Raw genomic sequence first — 18364 nt, forward strand, 5'->3', positions numbered from 1 at the left:
AAGTGTTGTCAGTGTGAAATCCTTAACTTTGAACCAAGTTTTGGGGGGTTTTTTGTTTTGTTTTTCGGGTTTTTTTTGTTTTGTTTTGTTTTGTTTTGTTTTGTTTTTTTTTGCTGGGACCTTTCAAAAACTAGATCTGATCATGTCCAGAAATATTAAATGTCTAGAAAAATAAAGGGAGACAGGAGAGATCAGTTAGGCGGTAAAGGTGGACAATTGAGACACGGCTAGTCAGAAGAGGAAAGAAAAGGGCAGAAGCACAGGTGTGGAAGATGAAGGAGAATTAGCTGATACTAGAATTTGAAAGTTATGTTCTATGGTGGGTCCTGTTCCATACTCAAAATAAAAGAATACCTTGAATGTAAACTGGAGGCAGAGAACCATTTTGCATCTGATGGAAAATCTTGTCAGATTATTTTTGTGGCAGTTTTATACAATGTTTTTTCGGAACTGTATGTAAACTAAAACACAGTCTTTGAAATAGTAAATATTCACCTTATATAAACAAAAGGCATTGCATTATATATTGTGGTTTCTTCTAGGTTACCTTTCTAAACTTTATATTTCCTTCTCAGGGACTTGAAACCATTTCAAAATTTGCTTCTGAGACAATGGTTATTGCTCAGTTATTTACTTTTTCCCAGCGCCTGGAAGGTGGAAGGACTGACTGAAGGTTTTCATTGTTCAGTTAGACCATTGCACATGAGAAGAGCAGGATTCTGCATGCATGATGATGACATGTCAAGCAGTTGCTGTCAATGGAAGGAAGAAGTAAAGGCAGCCCAAGCTTAGGTGATCACCCCGATGACAGAGGAGCACACAGAGAGGGAACAGACATCTTGTTGATGTCCCTGTGGAATGAAGGCAGAGAAGTGTTCTTGACAGTGGCAACCATGGGATTTCTCTCTCTGTCAGTGAAAGTAAAGCACAACTGACAGTCTCAGCCTGGAGTACAGCATCAAGAATGGGAATAGCACTGCAGGGTAAATGAGCCATGGGAAGTAGCACAGTCCAGGGACTGAAAAGGTAATTTTCAGAGCTTTAATTTAAAACAAAATATTATTAGTAAGTGCCCTTAAAAAAAAAAGAAACAGGGGGAAAAGAATAAAAAAGGAAAAAGGACAAAGGAAAAAGAAGATAAAAAAAGAAAAGAAAAATTTAAAAAGGGGGGAAAAAAAAGAAGAAAAAAAAAAGATAAAAAACCCTGCCCAAATAATGTTTTTCTATATGGTAGATCAGAGGAAAAGTCCGTGAGATGACATGCCAATTTAATTTTCAGGATGTTAAAATGAAAAATAAGTATTTTCATTTTTATGTTCATTATACAAGTATGATTATTTAAATAACGTTTTCATGTTTTGCAAACCTGCTGGAGAAGTCAATGTGAAATATCCTTTATTGCTTATGTATCCATTTCTTTTCAATTGCTTAGTACCAGCATCATCTAAAATATCAATACTACTTGTGTCATACAATTAGTTGCCGTGACCATCATGTCACCAGCAGGGCTCAAACTATTTGCTTACTTGCACAAATGAAACACATTTGTTTAGACAAAGAGGGATTATATTAAAAGATAATAAGCATTTTGTATTTATTGATTAAGTATCAGAAAGTTTTCAAGTAAAGTATTACTTTGGAAATACTATGATCACAACACAAACTCCACCTCCTCTGCTGAGTCTCAATTTTAGGCAGAAACTGAATTGATTAAAAAAAAATCTCTACCAATTTTCTGTTAGTTTGAAATATCCCTGATCCCCTAGGAGGAAGAGATTAAGATGCTCATTTGGGTAAAGCAGAGTTGGCTTTTCATTCTCTGTTCATTGTCCAGTACATTTCATCTCCTAGTTTATGAATAATTTTAGTGATTTTGAGAATATTGAGCTGGAAAGAGCTCAATAGAGTTGATTTGTCCTGCATGGACAGCACCACCAAAACTTAATATTTTATTAACAATATTACACAAAACCATTTTTTTGCTCTTTCTATGAAAGTGCATTCCCTAGAGAAAGGAATTTTTTAAATACAGTAATTTCACAAATACAAGCCACAGCAATTTGACAAAAATTTTGGTGGAAACCCGGAAGTGCAGCTAATAGTTGGGGGCGGCTAATATGTGAATAATTTTCTGACATTTACAACCCCAGACGTGCCAGCCAGGGTGCCGAGCCAAGCACCTGCCAGTAAAAGCCGGCATTCGGCGATTGTTACAGTGTTACCGTGTTGCCCTGGCTCCCTGCAGGCAACACGGGGGGCGGGGAGAGAGGCGGGAGAGCTCTCTTCTTCCCTCCTCTGCCACAGCCCAGGGGAGGACGGGTGGGGGGGCGCGCCGCCATTGCCGTGGCTCAGGTAGGAGGACGGGGAGCGGGGGGCGCCACCATTGCCGTGGCCTGGGGAGGACGGGGTGGGGGCGGGGCGCCGCCATTGCCGCGGCCCGGGGACGGGGGGGGGGAAGTGCACGCCGCCATTGCCGCGGCTCGGGGAGCCGACGGGAGCCCCGCGCAGCCATTGCCACGGCCCGGGGAGGAGGTGGGGTGCTTTGTCCGCGCCCGCCGCTGGCACCATGGGCGCAGGAAAGCTCCGTCCCCGCCCGCCGCCGCTGCCGTAGGAGCGGGGGAAGCTCCGTCCCTGCCTGCCACCGCGGGGCAGCGCCAACCCGGGGTGACTGAGCCCAGTGGCAGCGGCGGCCAGCCCCAAGCGGCAGCACCGGGCTGGGCCACCTGGCCTCGTCAGCGGCCCCTAGCGGGCCGAGCCTGCACAGCCTTAGCTCAGCCAGTAAACCCCGCCCTCCCGCGGTTCTGTTACTAATTGCACGCGGGTCCTCACTGCGAACGACAGAGCGGCTTATATTCGGGTGCGGCTTATTTATGGACAAAAACCGAAATATTTGCCAACACCCAGAGATGCGGCTTATACTCAGTGCGGCTTGTATTCGTGAATTTACTGTATATTAAAATAAGGTGATCATAAAAATTAATTTTGTAAGGAAAAAATTTAAACTAAATTTTGGTCTGAGTTCAGGTAGAATTCAAACCTCTATATTATATGCTGTCTTCTGTTATATAGTTCTTGATAAATTTTTACTCAATTACATGGCTCTCTGTTTCATTCACTATATGAATATGTGCACCTAATGACTACAAGGCCCTGTTCTACAAAGTTCCATTTTTATTATCATTTCATAGCTGTTAATTCATTTTCACAACACCTCTGTGACATGAAGAAAATCTGTTAGCTGTTTTCATCAGGATAAATGTTTTAAGAGTCTATAAATCCAAAGATCTTTAGATGCTGTAATTGCTGTTACAAACAATACAAAAAGGCATCAGTAAGAAACTTAGGTAAGAAAGTTACTTAAGTTTCTTAAGTAAGCAACTTAAGAAACTTAAGTATAGAACAAGATGGAAAAGGTTTTAATCATTCATAACACAGAAACGTGATTTTTTTCCTCTGTGCTTGTTTGTTTTCTGTAGGGATAGGTTGTCAGAAACAACTATATTGGAGTCATTGATGCAAGCTCCCTTGCTCCTGCAGGAAGATTTGTCATGAAGACTGAATGCTGAAGTCCAAAGAATATTTATTCTGTACTCAGGTTATGAAAGAGGTTCAGCTCATGTTTAGTTCCACCAGGCAATAAAATGCCTCTACACCCAGTTGGTATAGGTATATTTCTACAGCAAGTAAATACTAGTCCAAGAGCTGAAACCATGAGCACAGGTTTTATCATGATGGTATGGTGGAAACAAGAAATTGTGTGCTTCTATCCAATACTTTTAATTTCCTTTGTGTATCCAGTCTCCAAAATTAATCATTAGTTTATGCAAATAAACTTAAATCACAAACTCGATTTCTCTTAACCCTCTATTTTATGACTTTAAGCACATCAAAATCCAAAAGCCACTAATCCAAAAACACTAACCCGAAGATATGATTGGCGCTTAAGAACACTATCTGTACTTGATAAGCACCAATTTGAAAGAAGTTGAAGTTCAAAACACATGTCCAGTTGGGGTCTTTTTACATCAATAATAAAATTCCCTGGCTCATAATGAAGTTCTGTTACTACTGTTTCCAAGTAGTAATCTCGTCTATGTAATATATTAAAAAAAATTAAACCCACTAAACCAAAGCTCTTGGTTTGTGACCATCACTTTAGTCAGATTCTGTGAATTAGTGTAGTATGGATTACTGAGAAATGGGATTGCCAAAGCAAGCTGAATTTAGTTGTTTTACTGCATTTCACATGGAAAACTGCTGCCAAAACATGGGTCTTTCTTTCTGTTCTGTCATATTAACTGAATTACTTGAACAAATGTTGAACTCCAGCCAGAGATTTGCTGATGTGCTATATTAGACCCCAAGAAATCATATTAGATTCAAAGGCAAAAGGCTAAAATACTTTTCATTACTTCATAGCATTAAACAGTCCACAGAGAAAGCATGAATGCAAGGTGTAAGAAGTAGCAATACAGGAGAACAAAAATCCCACTTCCAACCACCCTCATTCATTTGATCAAGTGCACATTCATGTTCACCTTGCACGGGTGAAATACCATTTCCTTATGTGTCAGTGGTGTGGAGGGAAGTCTTTGACAGCAGAGACAAAATACCAAAGTAGTGACAAAGTGTTTCAGGCAAGCAGGAAAAACAAAACCTATTTGAGCAAATACGTTAGCAGATCAATACATTTCCCAACAATGCCCTGCACAGCCACCCAGTCCTAAAGTTAAAGAATGCCAATTGAAATGCTGAATAGCCTCTCTGCCTTCAAAAATTCAATGGCTGCTCAAAATCCTGAATGCTTTCTGTAAGAGCTTCCTTTAGCCTGTCAGTTACAAAAGAAAAGAAGGAAAACATGGGAAATCATACTGTCTTTTATAAGAAGGTACAGAAAATCTATCAAAAGGCCAAAATATACAGTAAACTGATGTTTTGTGAAAAGAGAATATTTCTTTAATAGTATTTATTTGCTCATTTTTTTCAGGTGACTGTTTATTCTTTTGTTTCTGAACTGCTGCAAATACAGTGAAGCTAAGGAGCCAAGGTTTCTACAGTGCTTCAGTACTTCCCTGACTCTATGCACATTAGAGTGAAGGTGTGCTCCATTCTTTTCATCTTTCCCTGTATAAAGTTGCAAAAGGCACTGCATTTAAAATTGATTAAGAGTTAAAAAATATGATTTTTAGAGACAAAAAGGAACATTTTTATTTCCCTGAAGATCAGATTTAAATGACCAGAGGTGAAGAGCACATAGTTCTTTTGCAGTCCTTTCTAGGGCATAGCAGATGTGTTTTGCTGACTGACTCAAAATTCTGTTAAATACATCAATTGCCCATGACTACTTACTCTAAATTCCAAGAGTCAAAGAATTTTTTCTCCACAGCAGAAGAAATTATTTTATTTATTTTTCCTTCCCTTTTTGTTCTTCTTCTTGTTGTTTTATTGTTTTGTTTTGGTTAATTTTTTTTGTTATTTTTTTTTAACAGTAGCCTTTTTGCATTAAACTATGCCAAAGGATGTAGGTAGTGGAGCAAAAAAAAGAAAAGGTTAGTGTAGCTGCTGTGACAAAAAGGATGCATTTCAATCAAAGAGAGTAAGTGGATTTAATAATTTTGAAAGTGTTTGTTGAGTGGTCTTGTATATACTATTTTAGGAAAGTGGACAAATCCCTAAACTCTGCACGGGTTTGTCCCACAATTAGGCACTGAAAGCTCAGCTGACATCTGAGTGGTTACATGAACACAGCCAGCATGTGTCTATTGTGTACAGCAATAGAGGCAGCTTAAAGGAGTGAAAAGAGTGGAGGCAAGCAGGAGAAGATAGTTTAAAAAAAGGTGGGGGGGTGCAATTTCCCTTTTCTGGGGAGTGAAAACTCAAGGATTTTTCGGTTGCAATTGAAATTCTAAGCCATTTCTATGTCTTTAATATCAACTACTGACAAAACAACCCTTCTTTCTTTGTGAGGCCAGTAATTTCTTTGAATTCTGAAAGCAGTTTAACTCTGTAAGTATTACATCTTTCCAACCTAGGTTTTCACAAGATACTTTAACACAGCTTTTTGAAGACTTTGAAAGCACCATTACTTTTATTTTCCATTGTCTTGACTGAAAGCTTTGTTCCTCCTACTCTTTTGGTGGTGAATTTTTTTATGGCACCTATTCCATATCCTAGCTCTTCAGTTAATATGGGTATAGTTTTTCTTACCTACCAGTCTAAATTAAGCACCAGATTCTAATGAAGTACTAGTGAACTGAAGAGGACTTGTGATCAAGACATAAATTCCATGGTAGGATGAGAGCTTTTGAAAAGAGTGTCACACCAACATCCCAGTGAGTCCAGGGAGGCTTGTGAATGCTTTACATTAGAAAAAAAATTAAATTGTTTCTCCCTGATAATGTAGCTGCAATTAAAACCACTAGGGTTCATAAAATGCAACTTTACCTCTGGCCATCAACTTCATACTGCTGTCATCAAACCTGTGTAATCTGACAATTGACGTTGACACAATTTTTTTCCTTCTCTTTAGACGAACAAAGTCTTGTTAATGATGGCACCCAGAAGAATTTGCCCCAGTGATAGAATCTTATTTTACAAAAGTTTAAATTTCAAATACAAATTACACATATTAAAGATGTCCTTTCCCAGGTAGGTTTTTCCCAGATAGGCTTTTATTAGTGACAGTCTAAGCAGTGTTCAAACAGAAAAGTATGGATGTGATATATAAGGGGGGAAAAAATCTCTAAAAGTTATTTTCACAAACTGCTACTTCTTCTGAGACTTAAGAAAATAGAGGGGGAGAAGCTAAAGGGAGAGTTGATATATTTTTCCAGGGAGATTAGAGATGTACCTTGTGGAGACAGATCCTTAAATCTCACTGGGTAGTGAATATCCAAGGTATTTCTGCAAAGCTTGAGCTTTGCTTGCAGCTCAGTTATCTGCTTAGGTGACAAATCAACAAACCTTTAAGAAAGCTCATGCCCTTCAGATAGCGCTCTGGATCTGATATTACAATGTGAAAAGAAATCCTTGGAAATGTGGAAAGCAACAAGCAGGAAGTTGACATTTCAGTACTTGCACAAATATTCAGCGGTATGTGATTTAGCATATATTCTCATTCTCAATTGTATTTCCATGAATAAACATGTAACACCTTTAAAAAATATAAACTACAGTGTCAGAACACTGTACATATTGTTCACGTTTAAGGGATGAGGTTTTTTTGCCAATATCTTCATACTGGATTTTCACTTTGTCTTATAAATAAAATTGTATTCTATCCACAACACAGATAAAAAATGACACAATGAGTACTAGGTAGTAATCCAAATTATCCCTGGATGTCTAATCCCGAATAGAAAATTAGAGAATCATAGAATCATATAGCTTGGAAAACACTTTTAAGATCATTGAGACCAGCCATTGACTCAGCCCTGTGAAGTCCACCATTAAACTGTATCCCCAAGAGTCACATCCACAAGTCTTTTAAGTACCTCCAGGGATAGTGACTCCACCACTTGTCTTAGCAGCCTGTTTCAGTGCTTGACAACTTTCTGTGAGGAAATTTTTCCTAGCGTACAATCTAAACACAATGGCACAATTTGAGGCCTGGCACAATCTGAGGCCATTTATTCTTGTGATGTCATTTGTTACCTGGGAAAAGAGACCAACACCCACCTGTCTACAACCCCTTTTCAGGCAGTTGTAGAGAGCGATAAGGTCCCTCCTGAGCCTCCTTTTCTCCAGGCTAAACACCCCCAGCTCCCTCAGCTACTCCTCACAGGACTTGTGCTCCAAACCCTTCACCAGCTCCATTGCCTTTCTCTGGATTCTCTCCAGCACCTCAATGTGTTTCCTATAGAGAGGGGCCCAAAACTGAACACAGAATTTGAGGTGTGGCCTCACCAGTGCCAAGTAATAATAATTACTGGATTTGATGAGTGACTTAAGTAATGAAAATACTGCAAAAAAATTCCCATGTGAAGCTATAAAATACAATCCATAAAGGTAAAATATCTTTTTTTATAATTCTCAAACAGAAGCACAAGGAAGTTACAGGAAAAAATGTGCTTGATTATTTTAACAAGTAAATCATCAAGAAATCAGGTAAGTGTCAAATATCAAATGAAGTTCATATACTTTCATTTGTAGTATTTTTTAATAGAGCTAAAGCAAAAATCTTTCTTTCCAATTTTGTCAAAAGTTTCTAAAACATCTATTACATTACAGGAGAAAATTTTGACTCTAACCTCTATGGAATAAATAGAGATGCAGGTTTTCCATCAGTTCAGGGATAATAATCTCCAAATATAGTCATGAGAATTTGAGTCTAGTTTTGCTGATTTCTGGGACAAACTCCACCTGTAAAAATTGATTCATTCCTTCTCTAGTGCCTATCTTGTGTCTCTTAAAGAAACCAATCTCCTGCTGCCCATCTCTGGAATGAGAGGCATTACACTAAGCACTCTGGTCATCTGACCTCAAGAGAGAGGACAATTATTTATTTAGAAACAACTAGTAAGATAAGGCTGTATTTTCCTTCTTTCACAAAATGTAGGAGGGACTTGGGAGAAGCTAAATAAAAACCCATTTGTGACTCTCTTTAGGTTCATGGAAGAAGTCCATCCTACCCCTCCCAACCACATTCACCCACCTGATTGCATCTACAAACTGAGTGTCAGTCTCATGTACTTTTTGCAGAAGAACCACAGTGCATGGGAAGTACAGAACCTCCTTTTGTCTCCTCCTTTTCCACTTTCCACTGCCTGTCATTAATAGCTTCAGAAAACAGGCCTAAATAAGAATTTAATTTTTTTCCCCTACTCTTAAACTGTGCAAATGAAAGGTTGTATGTCCTAGACCATCACTGGAAGACAGAGGCATAGAGTTTACAGATACAGTGATGTACTGCCTTAATTCTACCCATCTGAGTATAAGCTGATGTTAAAATATTTGGTTACGAAAAAAAAGATCCAAACAAGATAATAAACATTCTTATAAATGGCATGAGAAACAATATAAATCCATGTTTTCTGGCAAAAAGAATCCATTTCTATTGATCCTTTAACTATTTTCTCTGGCTAAGATTAAATTTCCAAACTCATCAAAGCACAACTTTCTCTGATGTTATTAGATCTTTTTCAGTCCCTCACAGACTTAAGGTGCTTTACCCCCAATATGTGCATATTTTAACTTCCTAGTCTTTTCAACACTGGCTTAAATATAGACAGCAGAGTAACTGAGATCTGTTTTACCACGTATTATATATAGATCACACTTGGAGATGGTGGTAAAATTAAACAAAGGATGTCCCCATTAATATAAAATCCAAAAGCTTGGATACTCAGCTGCTGTATGTATGAGTTTATTCCAGAGTTGGACAGCTGCCTACAAGTAGAAGCTTTTATGCAGAATTTATTGTCACTTTCTGATGCTTCGAGTAATTCACCTATTTATACCAGTAAAAGGTCATTTATGAACAAGGGTCACATTAAAACCTTGGATCCAGCAGGGGTTCATGCAACCCTGAAGATAACAGGTTAGTCTGTACTAGCCCCCTGGAACTGCAGGTCATGTAGCTGTACAAAGACACAGACATGGACTGTGGTGTGCTCAAAGGAGGCAGAGGAAATAGAACAGCTGCAGGACTGCACAGCAGCCAGGAGTGTCCATTAATCTTGCTGGAAAAGGAAAGGGAGGAGGAAAATAACAGGTATATAGAGAGCTCAGAACACATCTAGGCAGAAAAAAACCCAAACAACAAACCAAAAATAAAGCCAACCAAAAAATCAGAGTAAGTTTCTTACTAGAATATAACTTAATATTTGGGAGTTTGAAAGGGAGTTAAACAGATTCTGGAGGTGGATTGGAGTCATATCAATGGTGATACTGCTCTGAGTCTCACTTTCAGACCACTTTATACAGTGCTTTCATAAATAAGGTTGGCACAGAGAAATTGCTGTTGACACATTGCTAAGAGGTAATGTCAGAACTCAGTAGACTCAGAACAACAGAGAGGAAGAGCAAGAAAACAGCACTAGAAAGATGAAAAGTGGTGTAGTTAAGTAGGAAATCTATCAGTTGGAAATTACAATGAAAGAAAATTATCTGCTAGCTGTATTTCAGAAATCCACATGCCACCAATGACACAGTGATGACAAATGACAACAGGAAACCCAGATACTTTGGATAGAATACTGTGCAAAGTTTTGGTTATGTGTTCCTGAAAAAACCACATCTTTTATCTGCAATAAAAGATTTCTGGGTGAAATAAAAGAGCAAGTTGAGTAAGATAAAAGAACTATAGTAAGGACCATGCAAGAGTTGCTCATCTTAGCACAGAAAAATACAAACTGACTGTATAAGGTTATTCACCTTAAAGACAATAAAAGCTAAACATCCAAGAAAAGAGCAGTTAAAAGCAATAGGAACAAGTTGTCTGTAGATATATTTGCATAGTTTCACATAAAAAGATTTCTAATCATCTGAAGGATGAAACCCTACAGCCATGCTTGAGGTAGCATTGGAGAGGTAAGATTATTATTATTCTTAAATAATTTCATAAACTTATGAAGGTTGCATTTGACATTATTAGATTTGGTGACCATGGAGATAACTTTCTACTGTGACATGACAGTAAATTCTGTAGGGTCATCTTAAAAGTCCAAGAATTCAGGTCTATACCTGTAGAAACCAAAAAAACCTATGTGGAAAAAGTATGAAGATAAAAAAATGCCTTCTTTTTAAAGTTTTCTTTTTGTTGAAAAATATCATTTATGACATACAGTAGTTTCCTAGTAATTCATAAATTGTATAAATCAGAATAATTGTACACCAATTCAAGTAAGAAAGAATGAAACAAAAAATTCAGAATGAGTGACCCAAATGTGAGGGGGCTGAGGACCCTTGAAATACTATTTCTTTTGCTCAGACCAGAGGAAGCAAAAATTATCACCAGTTTACAAGCATTTAAATGTACCAACAATTACTGAAGAAGACATGTTGCTAATTATTGTCTTGGTTAACAAATTTGAAAGAGAACACAGTGAACAAAAAAAAAAGCAAGAAACATTGATCTGTAAGTGCGTATTCTCTGGAGAAAAAAATAAGGCTGTAAGTGCTGTTGACAGGGTCATGGGAAGAAGACCACCTATTCTATTTGCTTTGCAAATAAAGGAGAAAATCTGTATTCCTAGCACCTCAGACCAGCACTTTTATAAGTTTTCAATTCAGGAGAGCAATAGATTAAAAATAAACGGGATGTGTGGTCAGACATAGAGAATAAAGATAAAAGAAAAAAAAAAAATAAACTTTGTTAGTTAAAGGAAGGATCTTGTCCAAAATGAGAGTAAACAAACTCAGTCTTGGCATAGTTCAGTAAAAACAGAAAACATTCAAGAACATTAGAAGCCCAAACCACTGATTGGTTAACACAGTTCTGTTTTTCTTCTGCTGTCAAACATTTACATACATCCATAACAAGCCTCAGATGAGTAGTATAATTAAACCTGAATTGAACTTTGTGCATAGAAAAAGGCATTTGAATCACATAAAATAGCCTTAAATCTGAGTTTATCTGGAAAAGTTAGTGAAAATTTAGTGAACGTCACAATTTGTCACAGCAATGAGGTTTAGACAAAATGTTTGCTACAGCTGACTTCTGAAATTTCACTAAACTCTGATAATGCTATTTCATGTGTCCACACTCCAGGGTTTCCTCAATTTCTATGATCCAAACTCTCACCAAAAAACCAAAACCAACACCACCAACAACAAACAACAAAAACCAAACAAAACCTTCCCCCAAAAATCTAAACATGCATTTAATGCCAGCTACACAAAACTATAATGCAAGTGATTGAAGGGCTGTTTCAACTTCCCATTAGTCAATAAGAGTCTTTACAGGAGGAGAGCAAAGGTCTAAAGAGGTGCTAAGTGTTGTAGATTAGTGACAGCCAGGTCCTTAGCTGGCTAGGCTGCTAATCTTATTTCAGTGTTAATCATGGAGTTTTGCATGCTGAAGTCCCTTCCTTATCACATAAAGGTTACAGCACACTGCACTCATTGTGCTACAGCCCCTGGGTATTTCTAAATTTACCTTAGAAAAAAGAAGTGCTTGGAAGCAGTCCTTAAGTACAATTAATTGCTTTGCCAGTTATGCCCATACTCTCTGTAAGGTAAGGAGTAACATATACAACTTTTTTAAATTCAGTTGTTTTCATGTTTGTAACTAGAGTGTAAATGATTTTCCCAGACCTGTATAAAATCATAATTGGCATTTCAATCCTCCTAAAGAGAGCAAATCTTGACTGCACAAGTATCCTATGATAGAACATAATAAAATAATAATTTTTCCAGACAAGCAATCTAATAAAATAGTAATTGACTAAATCAAGCATCATGATAAAAACCAGAACAAACATTATCCAATCAGGCCTTATCACAACCTCCTCATTTTTAAACCCTCTTAATTTCACCAGCAAATCTTCACCTCTTGTGCCTGCCAGGCACACAGTGAATATTCATACTTGGACCTTGCAACCTGCCTTCTAGGGAAGAATCCATGCCTTTGCTCTGCTGAGTTGCAGAACTTAAATAGGCAAGAAAGGACATCCCACTGCCAATGCTGTTGTCAGCTACTCTCCCAGCGCTGAGAGCCTTACTGTCTCTCAGACATCAAGATCCAAGAGATGGTCAGGAAAAGGTCTGGCTAAGCCTAAACTCCAAGTGCTGTCAGCACTGCTGTGGTGGTTGTGACCTTTGAGTGGGCACTCGGTGTGGTGGGGAAGTTGTGAGAAGAGAACAACACAACTTTTACAAAAGACAAGGTCAGATCCCTGAAGACTGGTGGAGATATATTTTAATTAAAGCACAGAATGTGTGAAATCTTTGGTTGCCCAAACTGTACAAGCCTGAAGAGCTGTTAAATGAGACCGTTGTAAGTCTGGGGGATAATAATTGCAAAAATGGACTATTAAAAAATAACTGATGACAAAACCAATTTGAATGATGGTAAAAGCTTTACTAGCTACAGACTTTCTTTTGCAAGTGTAGAAGCACAAGTATGCGCTTTTTTCAAAACCATGTCTCTTGAAACATTCAGCTGTGAAAAGTCTGCAGAACACCTTTTATACTAAAAAATATTGTCAGCAAAGCAAGTTTGAATAAAAATATGGCAGGGAATTTCATAATGTGAAAATAACCCCTTAACTTTTAGGTTTTTACAACCTATTAAGGATAAGTATTGTGATATCATCCTTGTAATGAGATTATTTGTCTAGATCATCTTTGTGTAATAATGTATTCAATGTAGTGCTTTGAAATACAAATCAATTATTTTCAATCTTGTACTAGCCAGAAGCTGTGCTTCTAACTAACGAATGAACTAGAGCATTCCTCTGTTACTGCTAATTAAAAAGTTCATTGCAAATGTTAAAAACTGAGAGCAGCCATGACTATGGCATTGCTACAAGGATAAGGCAGCAGAATTCCATATGGCCATGATTATCCAAATTTTCATGTGCTGGAGGTTTTTACTGGTTCCAGCCCTCTTTGTCACATAAAAGTCTATTCATATTTCATAAGACTGATACAATATTGCAGCTATAATTGCATTATGGGCTAATTAATTTATTCTGTTCTCTTGATATTTTCTGTAACAGTATAAACAATTTGTGCAGTTGGTACAATGGTGGACAGAATTATAGCCAACCAAGTAAACAAGCTAAATCAGTGAAACTAATTCAGTTGTGACAGTGGAAAATGCATCATGAATGGAAAAAAAAGAAGTTGTGTCAGTGGGAATGATGATAATCTGTTTTCTCTCACCACAAAACTCATGTAAAATAAGGCCTCCATTTTCCCTGTCTTAAAGAAACCAAAGAGCTGAAAAAATAGAAGGCAAGACAACAGAAAATATCAGCTGGTCCAAATGATTCAGGAGGTGCAACCAACTGAGCAACAGAGATTTTTTGGGCGAGCTAGAGGGGAAAATCTTGCTGTCCCATCAAAAATGGAAACAAAGGACTACCAAAAAGCATTAATCTGAATCTCTGTATGTGTTATCTGGTTTTCATGAGATTATGATGTAGACCACTATTAAGGGATTCAAGTAATGCAGTGTCTGAGAAGAATTTATCTTAAAATCTGTATTGGCAGTGCAAAACCACTTGCATAAATAGAAGAATGCTTCCTAGTTTCAGACTTTCTCTTCCTCCAAAGAAGGCTCCAAGAGCTGTGATGAAATGGAACGTGGGTTTTAGAATGTGCCCCAGGGAAATGGTTGCACAGAAGATGGGAAAATGCAGCATGGAACACAGACAGTCAGGCTGTGGCAGCCACAGTCATTAATGTCAACTTTGCTAATGCTGATTTTCCATGATATTGCAGAATACAGGTCAAAAGTAGACTCCTTTCGCTTCCACAAATCCCTAAGTAGTTTTTTGCCCCACGTGATTCTACGCAACCAGTGTAATATTTTATACTCAATGAACTTTACCTAAAAGCTGCACATAACATGACTGTGTCATTTTTATCCAATCTCTTAATGATTTGTGACATATTTGTGTTTACTGAAAGCAATAAAGTTGATAATCAAACTATCACATCAGTGATGAACACATTCAATATGCACAACCATACAAAATAATGATCCCTGCTATTTTACAGGACATATCTCCTATCACCCCTCTGTAGTCTGGAACCATTGAGTTAATTACAAAAGTCATCCTAATTAATTTTCTAACATATTTGCATACAATTTGAAATATCATTGGTCACACGAAATAAATAATAAAAAGAAACTGGGAGCATACATTCAGTGAAACACAGAATAATATTCACTTAACAGTCCAGAAAATTTGAAAATACAAATAAAACTCACTTGCTCCCTTTTGAATAAATCACGTTTTCTTAAAACTCTTCTGTTTTAATCAGTGCATTGTAACTACTCTCTGTCGCACTTGATTTCCTCTAAAGTATCTACTCCCCACCCCCAAAAATACTCCAAAATCCATACTTATAACCAAAAAGATCCAAGACCCATATTTTGTTGCCAAGTGATCATTTCATTTTTAAATTGCAGTGATGTCAGTGCTTACACAATTTTCTACTTTCTATTCTATAACTACAATACATTAGCAAGTCGCAAATAAGTTTCCACTAGGCATGAAAGCATATCACGCATAGGAAATCTGGATCTTGTTTCTTCAGCATGGACGAAAATGTGACTGCCTGCTCCTTCTCCTGTGTCCTTGACCCAATTTTACCTTCGTATTCTCAGAAGGCAGCTTCTGCTTTCTTCAGTTTATCAGTGGGAAGCATATAGATGGTAATTTTTTCTTTTACTAGGCTGGGGCACTTAACAAAAGGCAGCTCCTGGGATAGGAAGACAGATGTTAGCATGAGATGTGTACGTCTCTGAAATGGAAGTAGTTAAATTAATAAAGGTAGCTCATTTGCTTAACACTAATTTTAATACCTGAGCCAAATATTTAAAAGATTTGAAAAATCTAGTTATTTCAGTGAAATTCCCCTTCCAGGTGTGAAGTTTCTGGCCAACACCCAGATCTGCTGAAAGTCCCTAAATAAAACGTCTACAAAATGTGATAAAACACTGTGGTTGTCCATAAACTTTGGGAGAAAATTTACAAGATTTGGATAGAAAATATTAAATGGTGTTAATGCTGAAGGCAAACATGATTATGGCCTTAGCTACCGCCTCAGTTTATTATAGAGCATACAGAGTTACACTGTGTGGGAGGGGGAAGAAAAATTAATTCAGGAGCATATTTGTTCTTTACATATACATTTCAACTTAAAAATATATTTGAAATTATGATTGGTGCAAGGCTCACACGGCTTTAAATCACACATGCCTTTAAATCAAGTCTACACAAAGACTATATTGTGGCTTTATGTTTTATTTACAGGATGGCCAGGCTATAGGATTACTAGTTTCTGTGATCCAAACGTACTTCAACATTCACAGCTTCCACATGGTTGCCTTGGGCTAACCTGCTCTGCTTATCATCCACTCACTCCCTCTTGACTCCAATGTCAGGTCCAGATTCTATTTTGTCAAGAATGTGTTTGTGCTTTCCTGACTCATGAAAAGATCAATTCCCCTCCAAACCTCAAATGATTTAACTTGCATCCCACTCAGATCCATTTTAACTCCCAATCCTATTTGCAATTCCCAGCATTGGCTCAGGGAGAATTTTTTTGTTGGTTTTCCTTCTTCATCCTCAGAGTTCAAGCCTCTCATTGCACAACCTTGGAGTCAGGTCTTCTTGTACCACCACAATTCAGGTACAGGGAGGGGTTGGTTACTGAGAGCTGTAACTTAAAACTTGGGTGATTCAGGTACTCAGGGCTGACAGTGCAGACACACCTCTGGCTCTGTAGGGTCTCTGTCTTGCATTGGGCCAGGAAAGGTAGACCCAGCCAAAAGCAAGCAGGAGCCTCCCCAGGCAGTTGCACATCTTTGCTGTGTTCTAGCTTCCACGATTTTTACTTAGATGTAGGGCAATTCCTCAGCTTGCTTTGTGAGTTGATGCCAACCTGAAAATTGACAAAGAGTTAAAACCTACTGCCCTGAAATTTAGTGATGTTGCAAAAAATCCTACTCTTCCTTCTGGGCACCTGTTCAAATGTTTGCATTGTTATTTTTTTCTTGGTATAATTCCTCTTCTATATTTCCATTAATAGTAATTTTCTTGCAGAAGAGAGTAGACCTATTACTAATAACTGATGTAGATAACAAAAATTATGCGTACCTATATATGAAAATTTTAAAAATTTTTGTTACACTACTGAACATGAAGTGTTACTCCGGAGATTCATGTTAACTAGTATGAATCTTGTAAAAAAATTAATCCACGTTGAAGAGAAATTTAAAAGCCTTATGAAAAATTATAAGCATGTAAAGTCATGTAATGAGAATAAAAAGTACCTTTCCAGGGCTGATGTTAGAACCAACAGCATGAAGTGTAATGTATTTGAAGTCTGACAGTAACATCACATATTAAAGATAACCCTGTTCTTTATGATGATACTTCATACACAGGAGATCTGTGAATGAGCTTTTCCTCACTTCTTATGTGAAGCAAAAACATTATGACAGCTAAATAACAATATTTAACATATGATGACCAAGCTGCTACAATAGAAAAACTTAGGAAAATATAATGTAGAGCTTTCTACAATAAATAGGATTATTCCAAAGCATATTTAAACATATTAATGACTGCATAAAATTCCAGCCACTGCTTTTAACATCCATTAAACAAAATACTATGGCATTTTTAGGCTAATGAATATCTGGTAATATGACAGGGACATCGAAGGCTTTGAGAGTCAAGAAATTAGCAGGCTTCAAGACATCAAAAAACAGAAATAAAATTACAAGATTACTTCAGTCAATAAATTGACCTGCTTCTAATTTCACATTATACACAAGGCTAAATTTCATGTTCTTGCTTCTTGCTTGTTCTGAAAATAGAATTATTTCCCTGTCATTTCCAGCTTCTATGAAAATTAGTCTCCTGTCTCAAAGTTGCCATGGCAAACTCTCTGCATTTTCTACTTTAGAAAAGACTCCTAATGTATATCCAGAGCAAGTAGTTTCAGGCTGAGAATCTCCCTACTTCTTCACCAGGAGTCTGGGGTCACTTTTTTTAAATAGATGCACACTAGACAAAAGCAAAGTTTCCTGGTTAAATATTATGTCTTGGGAAACCATGTAGCTGGGGAAACATCAGGCTGTGTCCAAGCTATTACCTCCTGCCTCTCAATACCATTCATATTCAATCCAAATATATAATAACAATGCAGGTGGAAACCTCAGAGCTGCATGCATCCAAATGGAAATGGTTATACCGGCCAGCAGTCTTGTTACATTTTAATCTCTAGCACTACTAATAAATATCTGGATTTGAAAGCATGTCCTAGCTTCTGGATCTGGTTAAAAACCTGACCAATGCTACAAACTGATGTGTATGACTATTCTCCATCTATGTCTGCCTTCCTGAAGTGCCCTGGTTTCCAGGCAGGTCGGCATACAGAAGCACTAAAAATTCCCTGTCCCATCCCTGTCCCCATGCCCTATTCAGACTATGGAGAGAAAGTGTAATGCACAGTACTCCCAAGATTTCCACCTAGAAGTTAGGAGCAGACTTTTTGTTTTGTCAAAACTAAGAAACTATTTTTACAAATAAGGGTTTCACCTGCAATCAAGTTTGGCTAAATGTATGCTTTTTCTACTAGGAGGAAGCAGAATACAGCATAGAGAAATTAATCTCCTTGCAAACAGATTGTGAAGGTGATCAAACAAGTGCAGGAATTGATGTAAAAAGCTCAGCTTTTG

This window comes from Catharus ustulatus, chromosome 3, assembly GCF_009819885.2.
Source record: "Catharus ustulatus isolate bCatUst1 chromosome 3, bCatUst1.pri.v2, whole genome shotgun sequence".
NCBI classification, from domain to species: domain Eukaryota; kingdom Metazoa; phylum Chordata; class Aves; order Passeriformes; family Turdidae; genus Catharus; species Catharus ustulatus.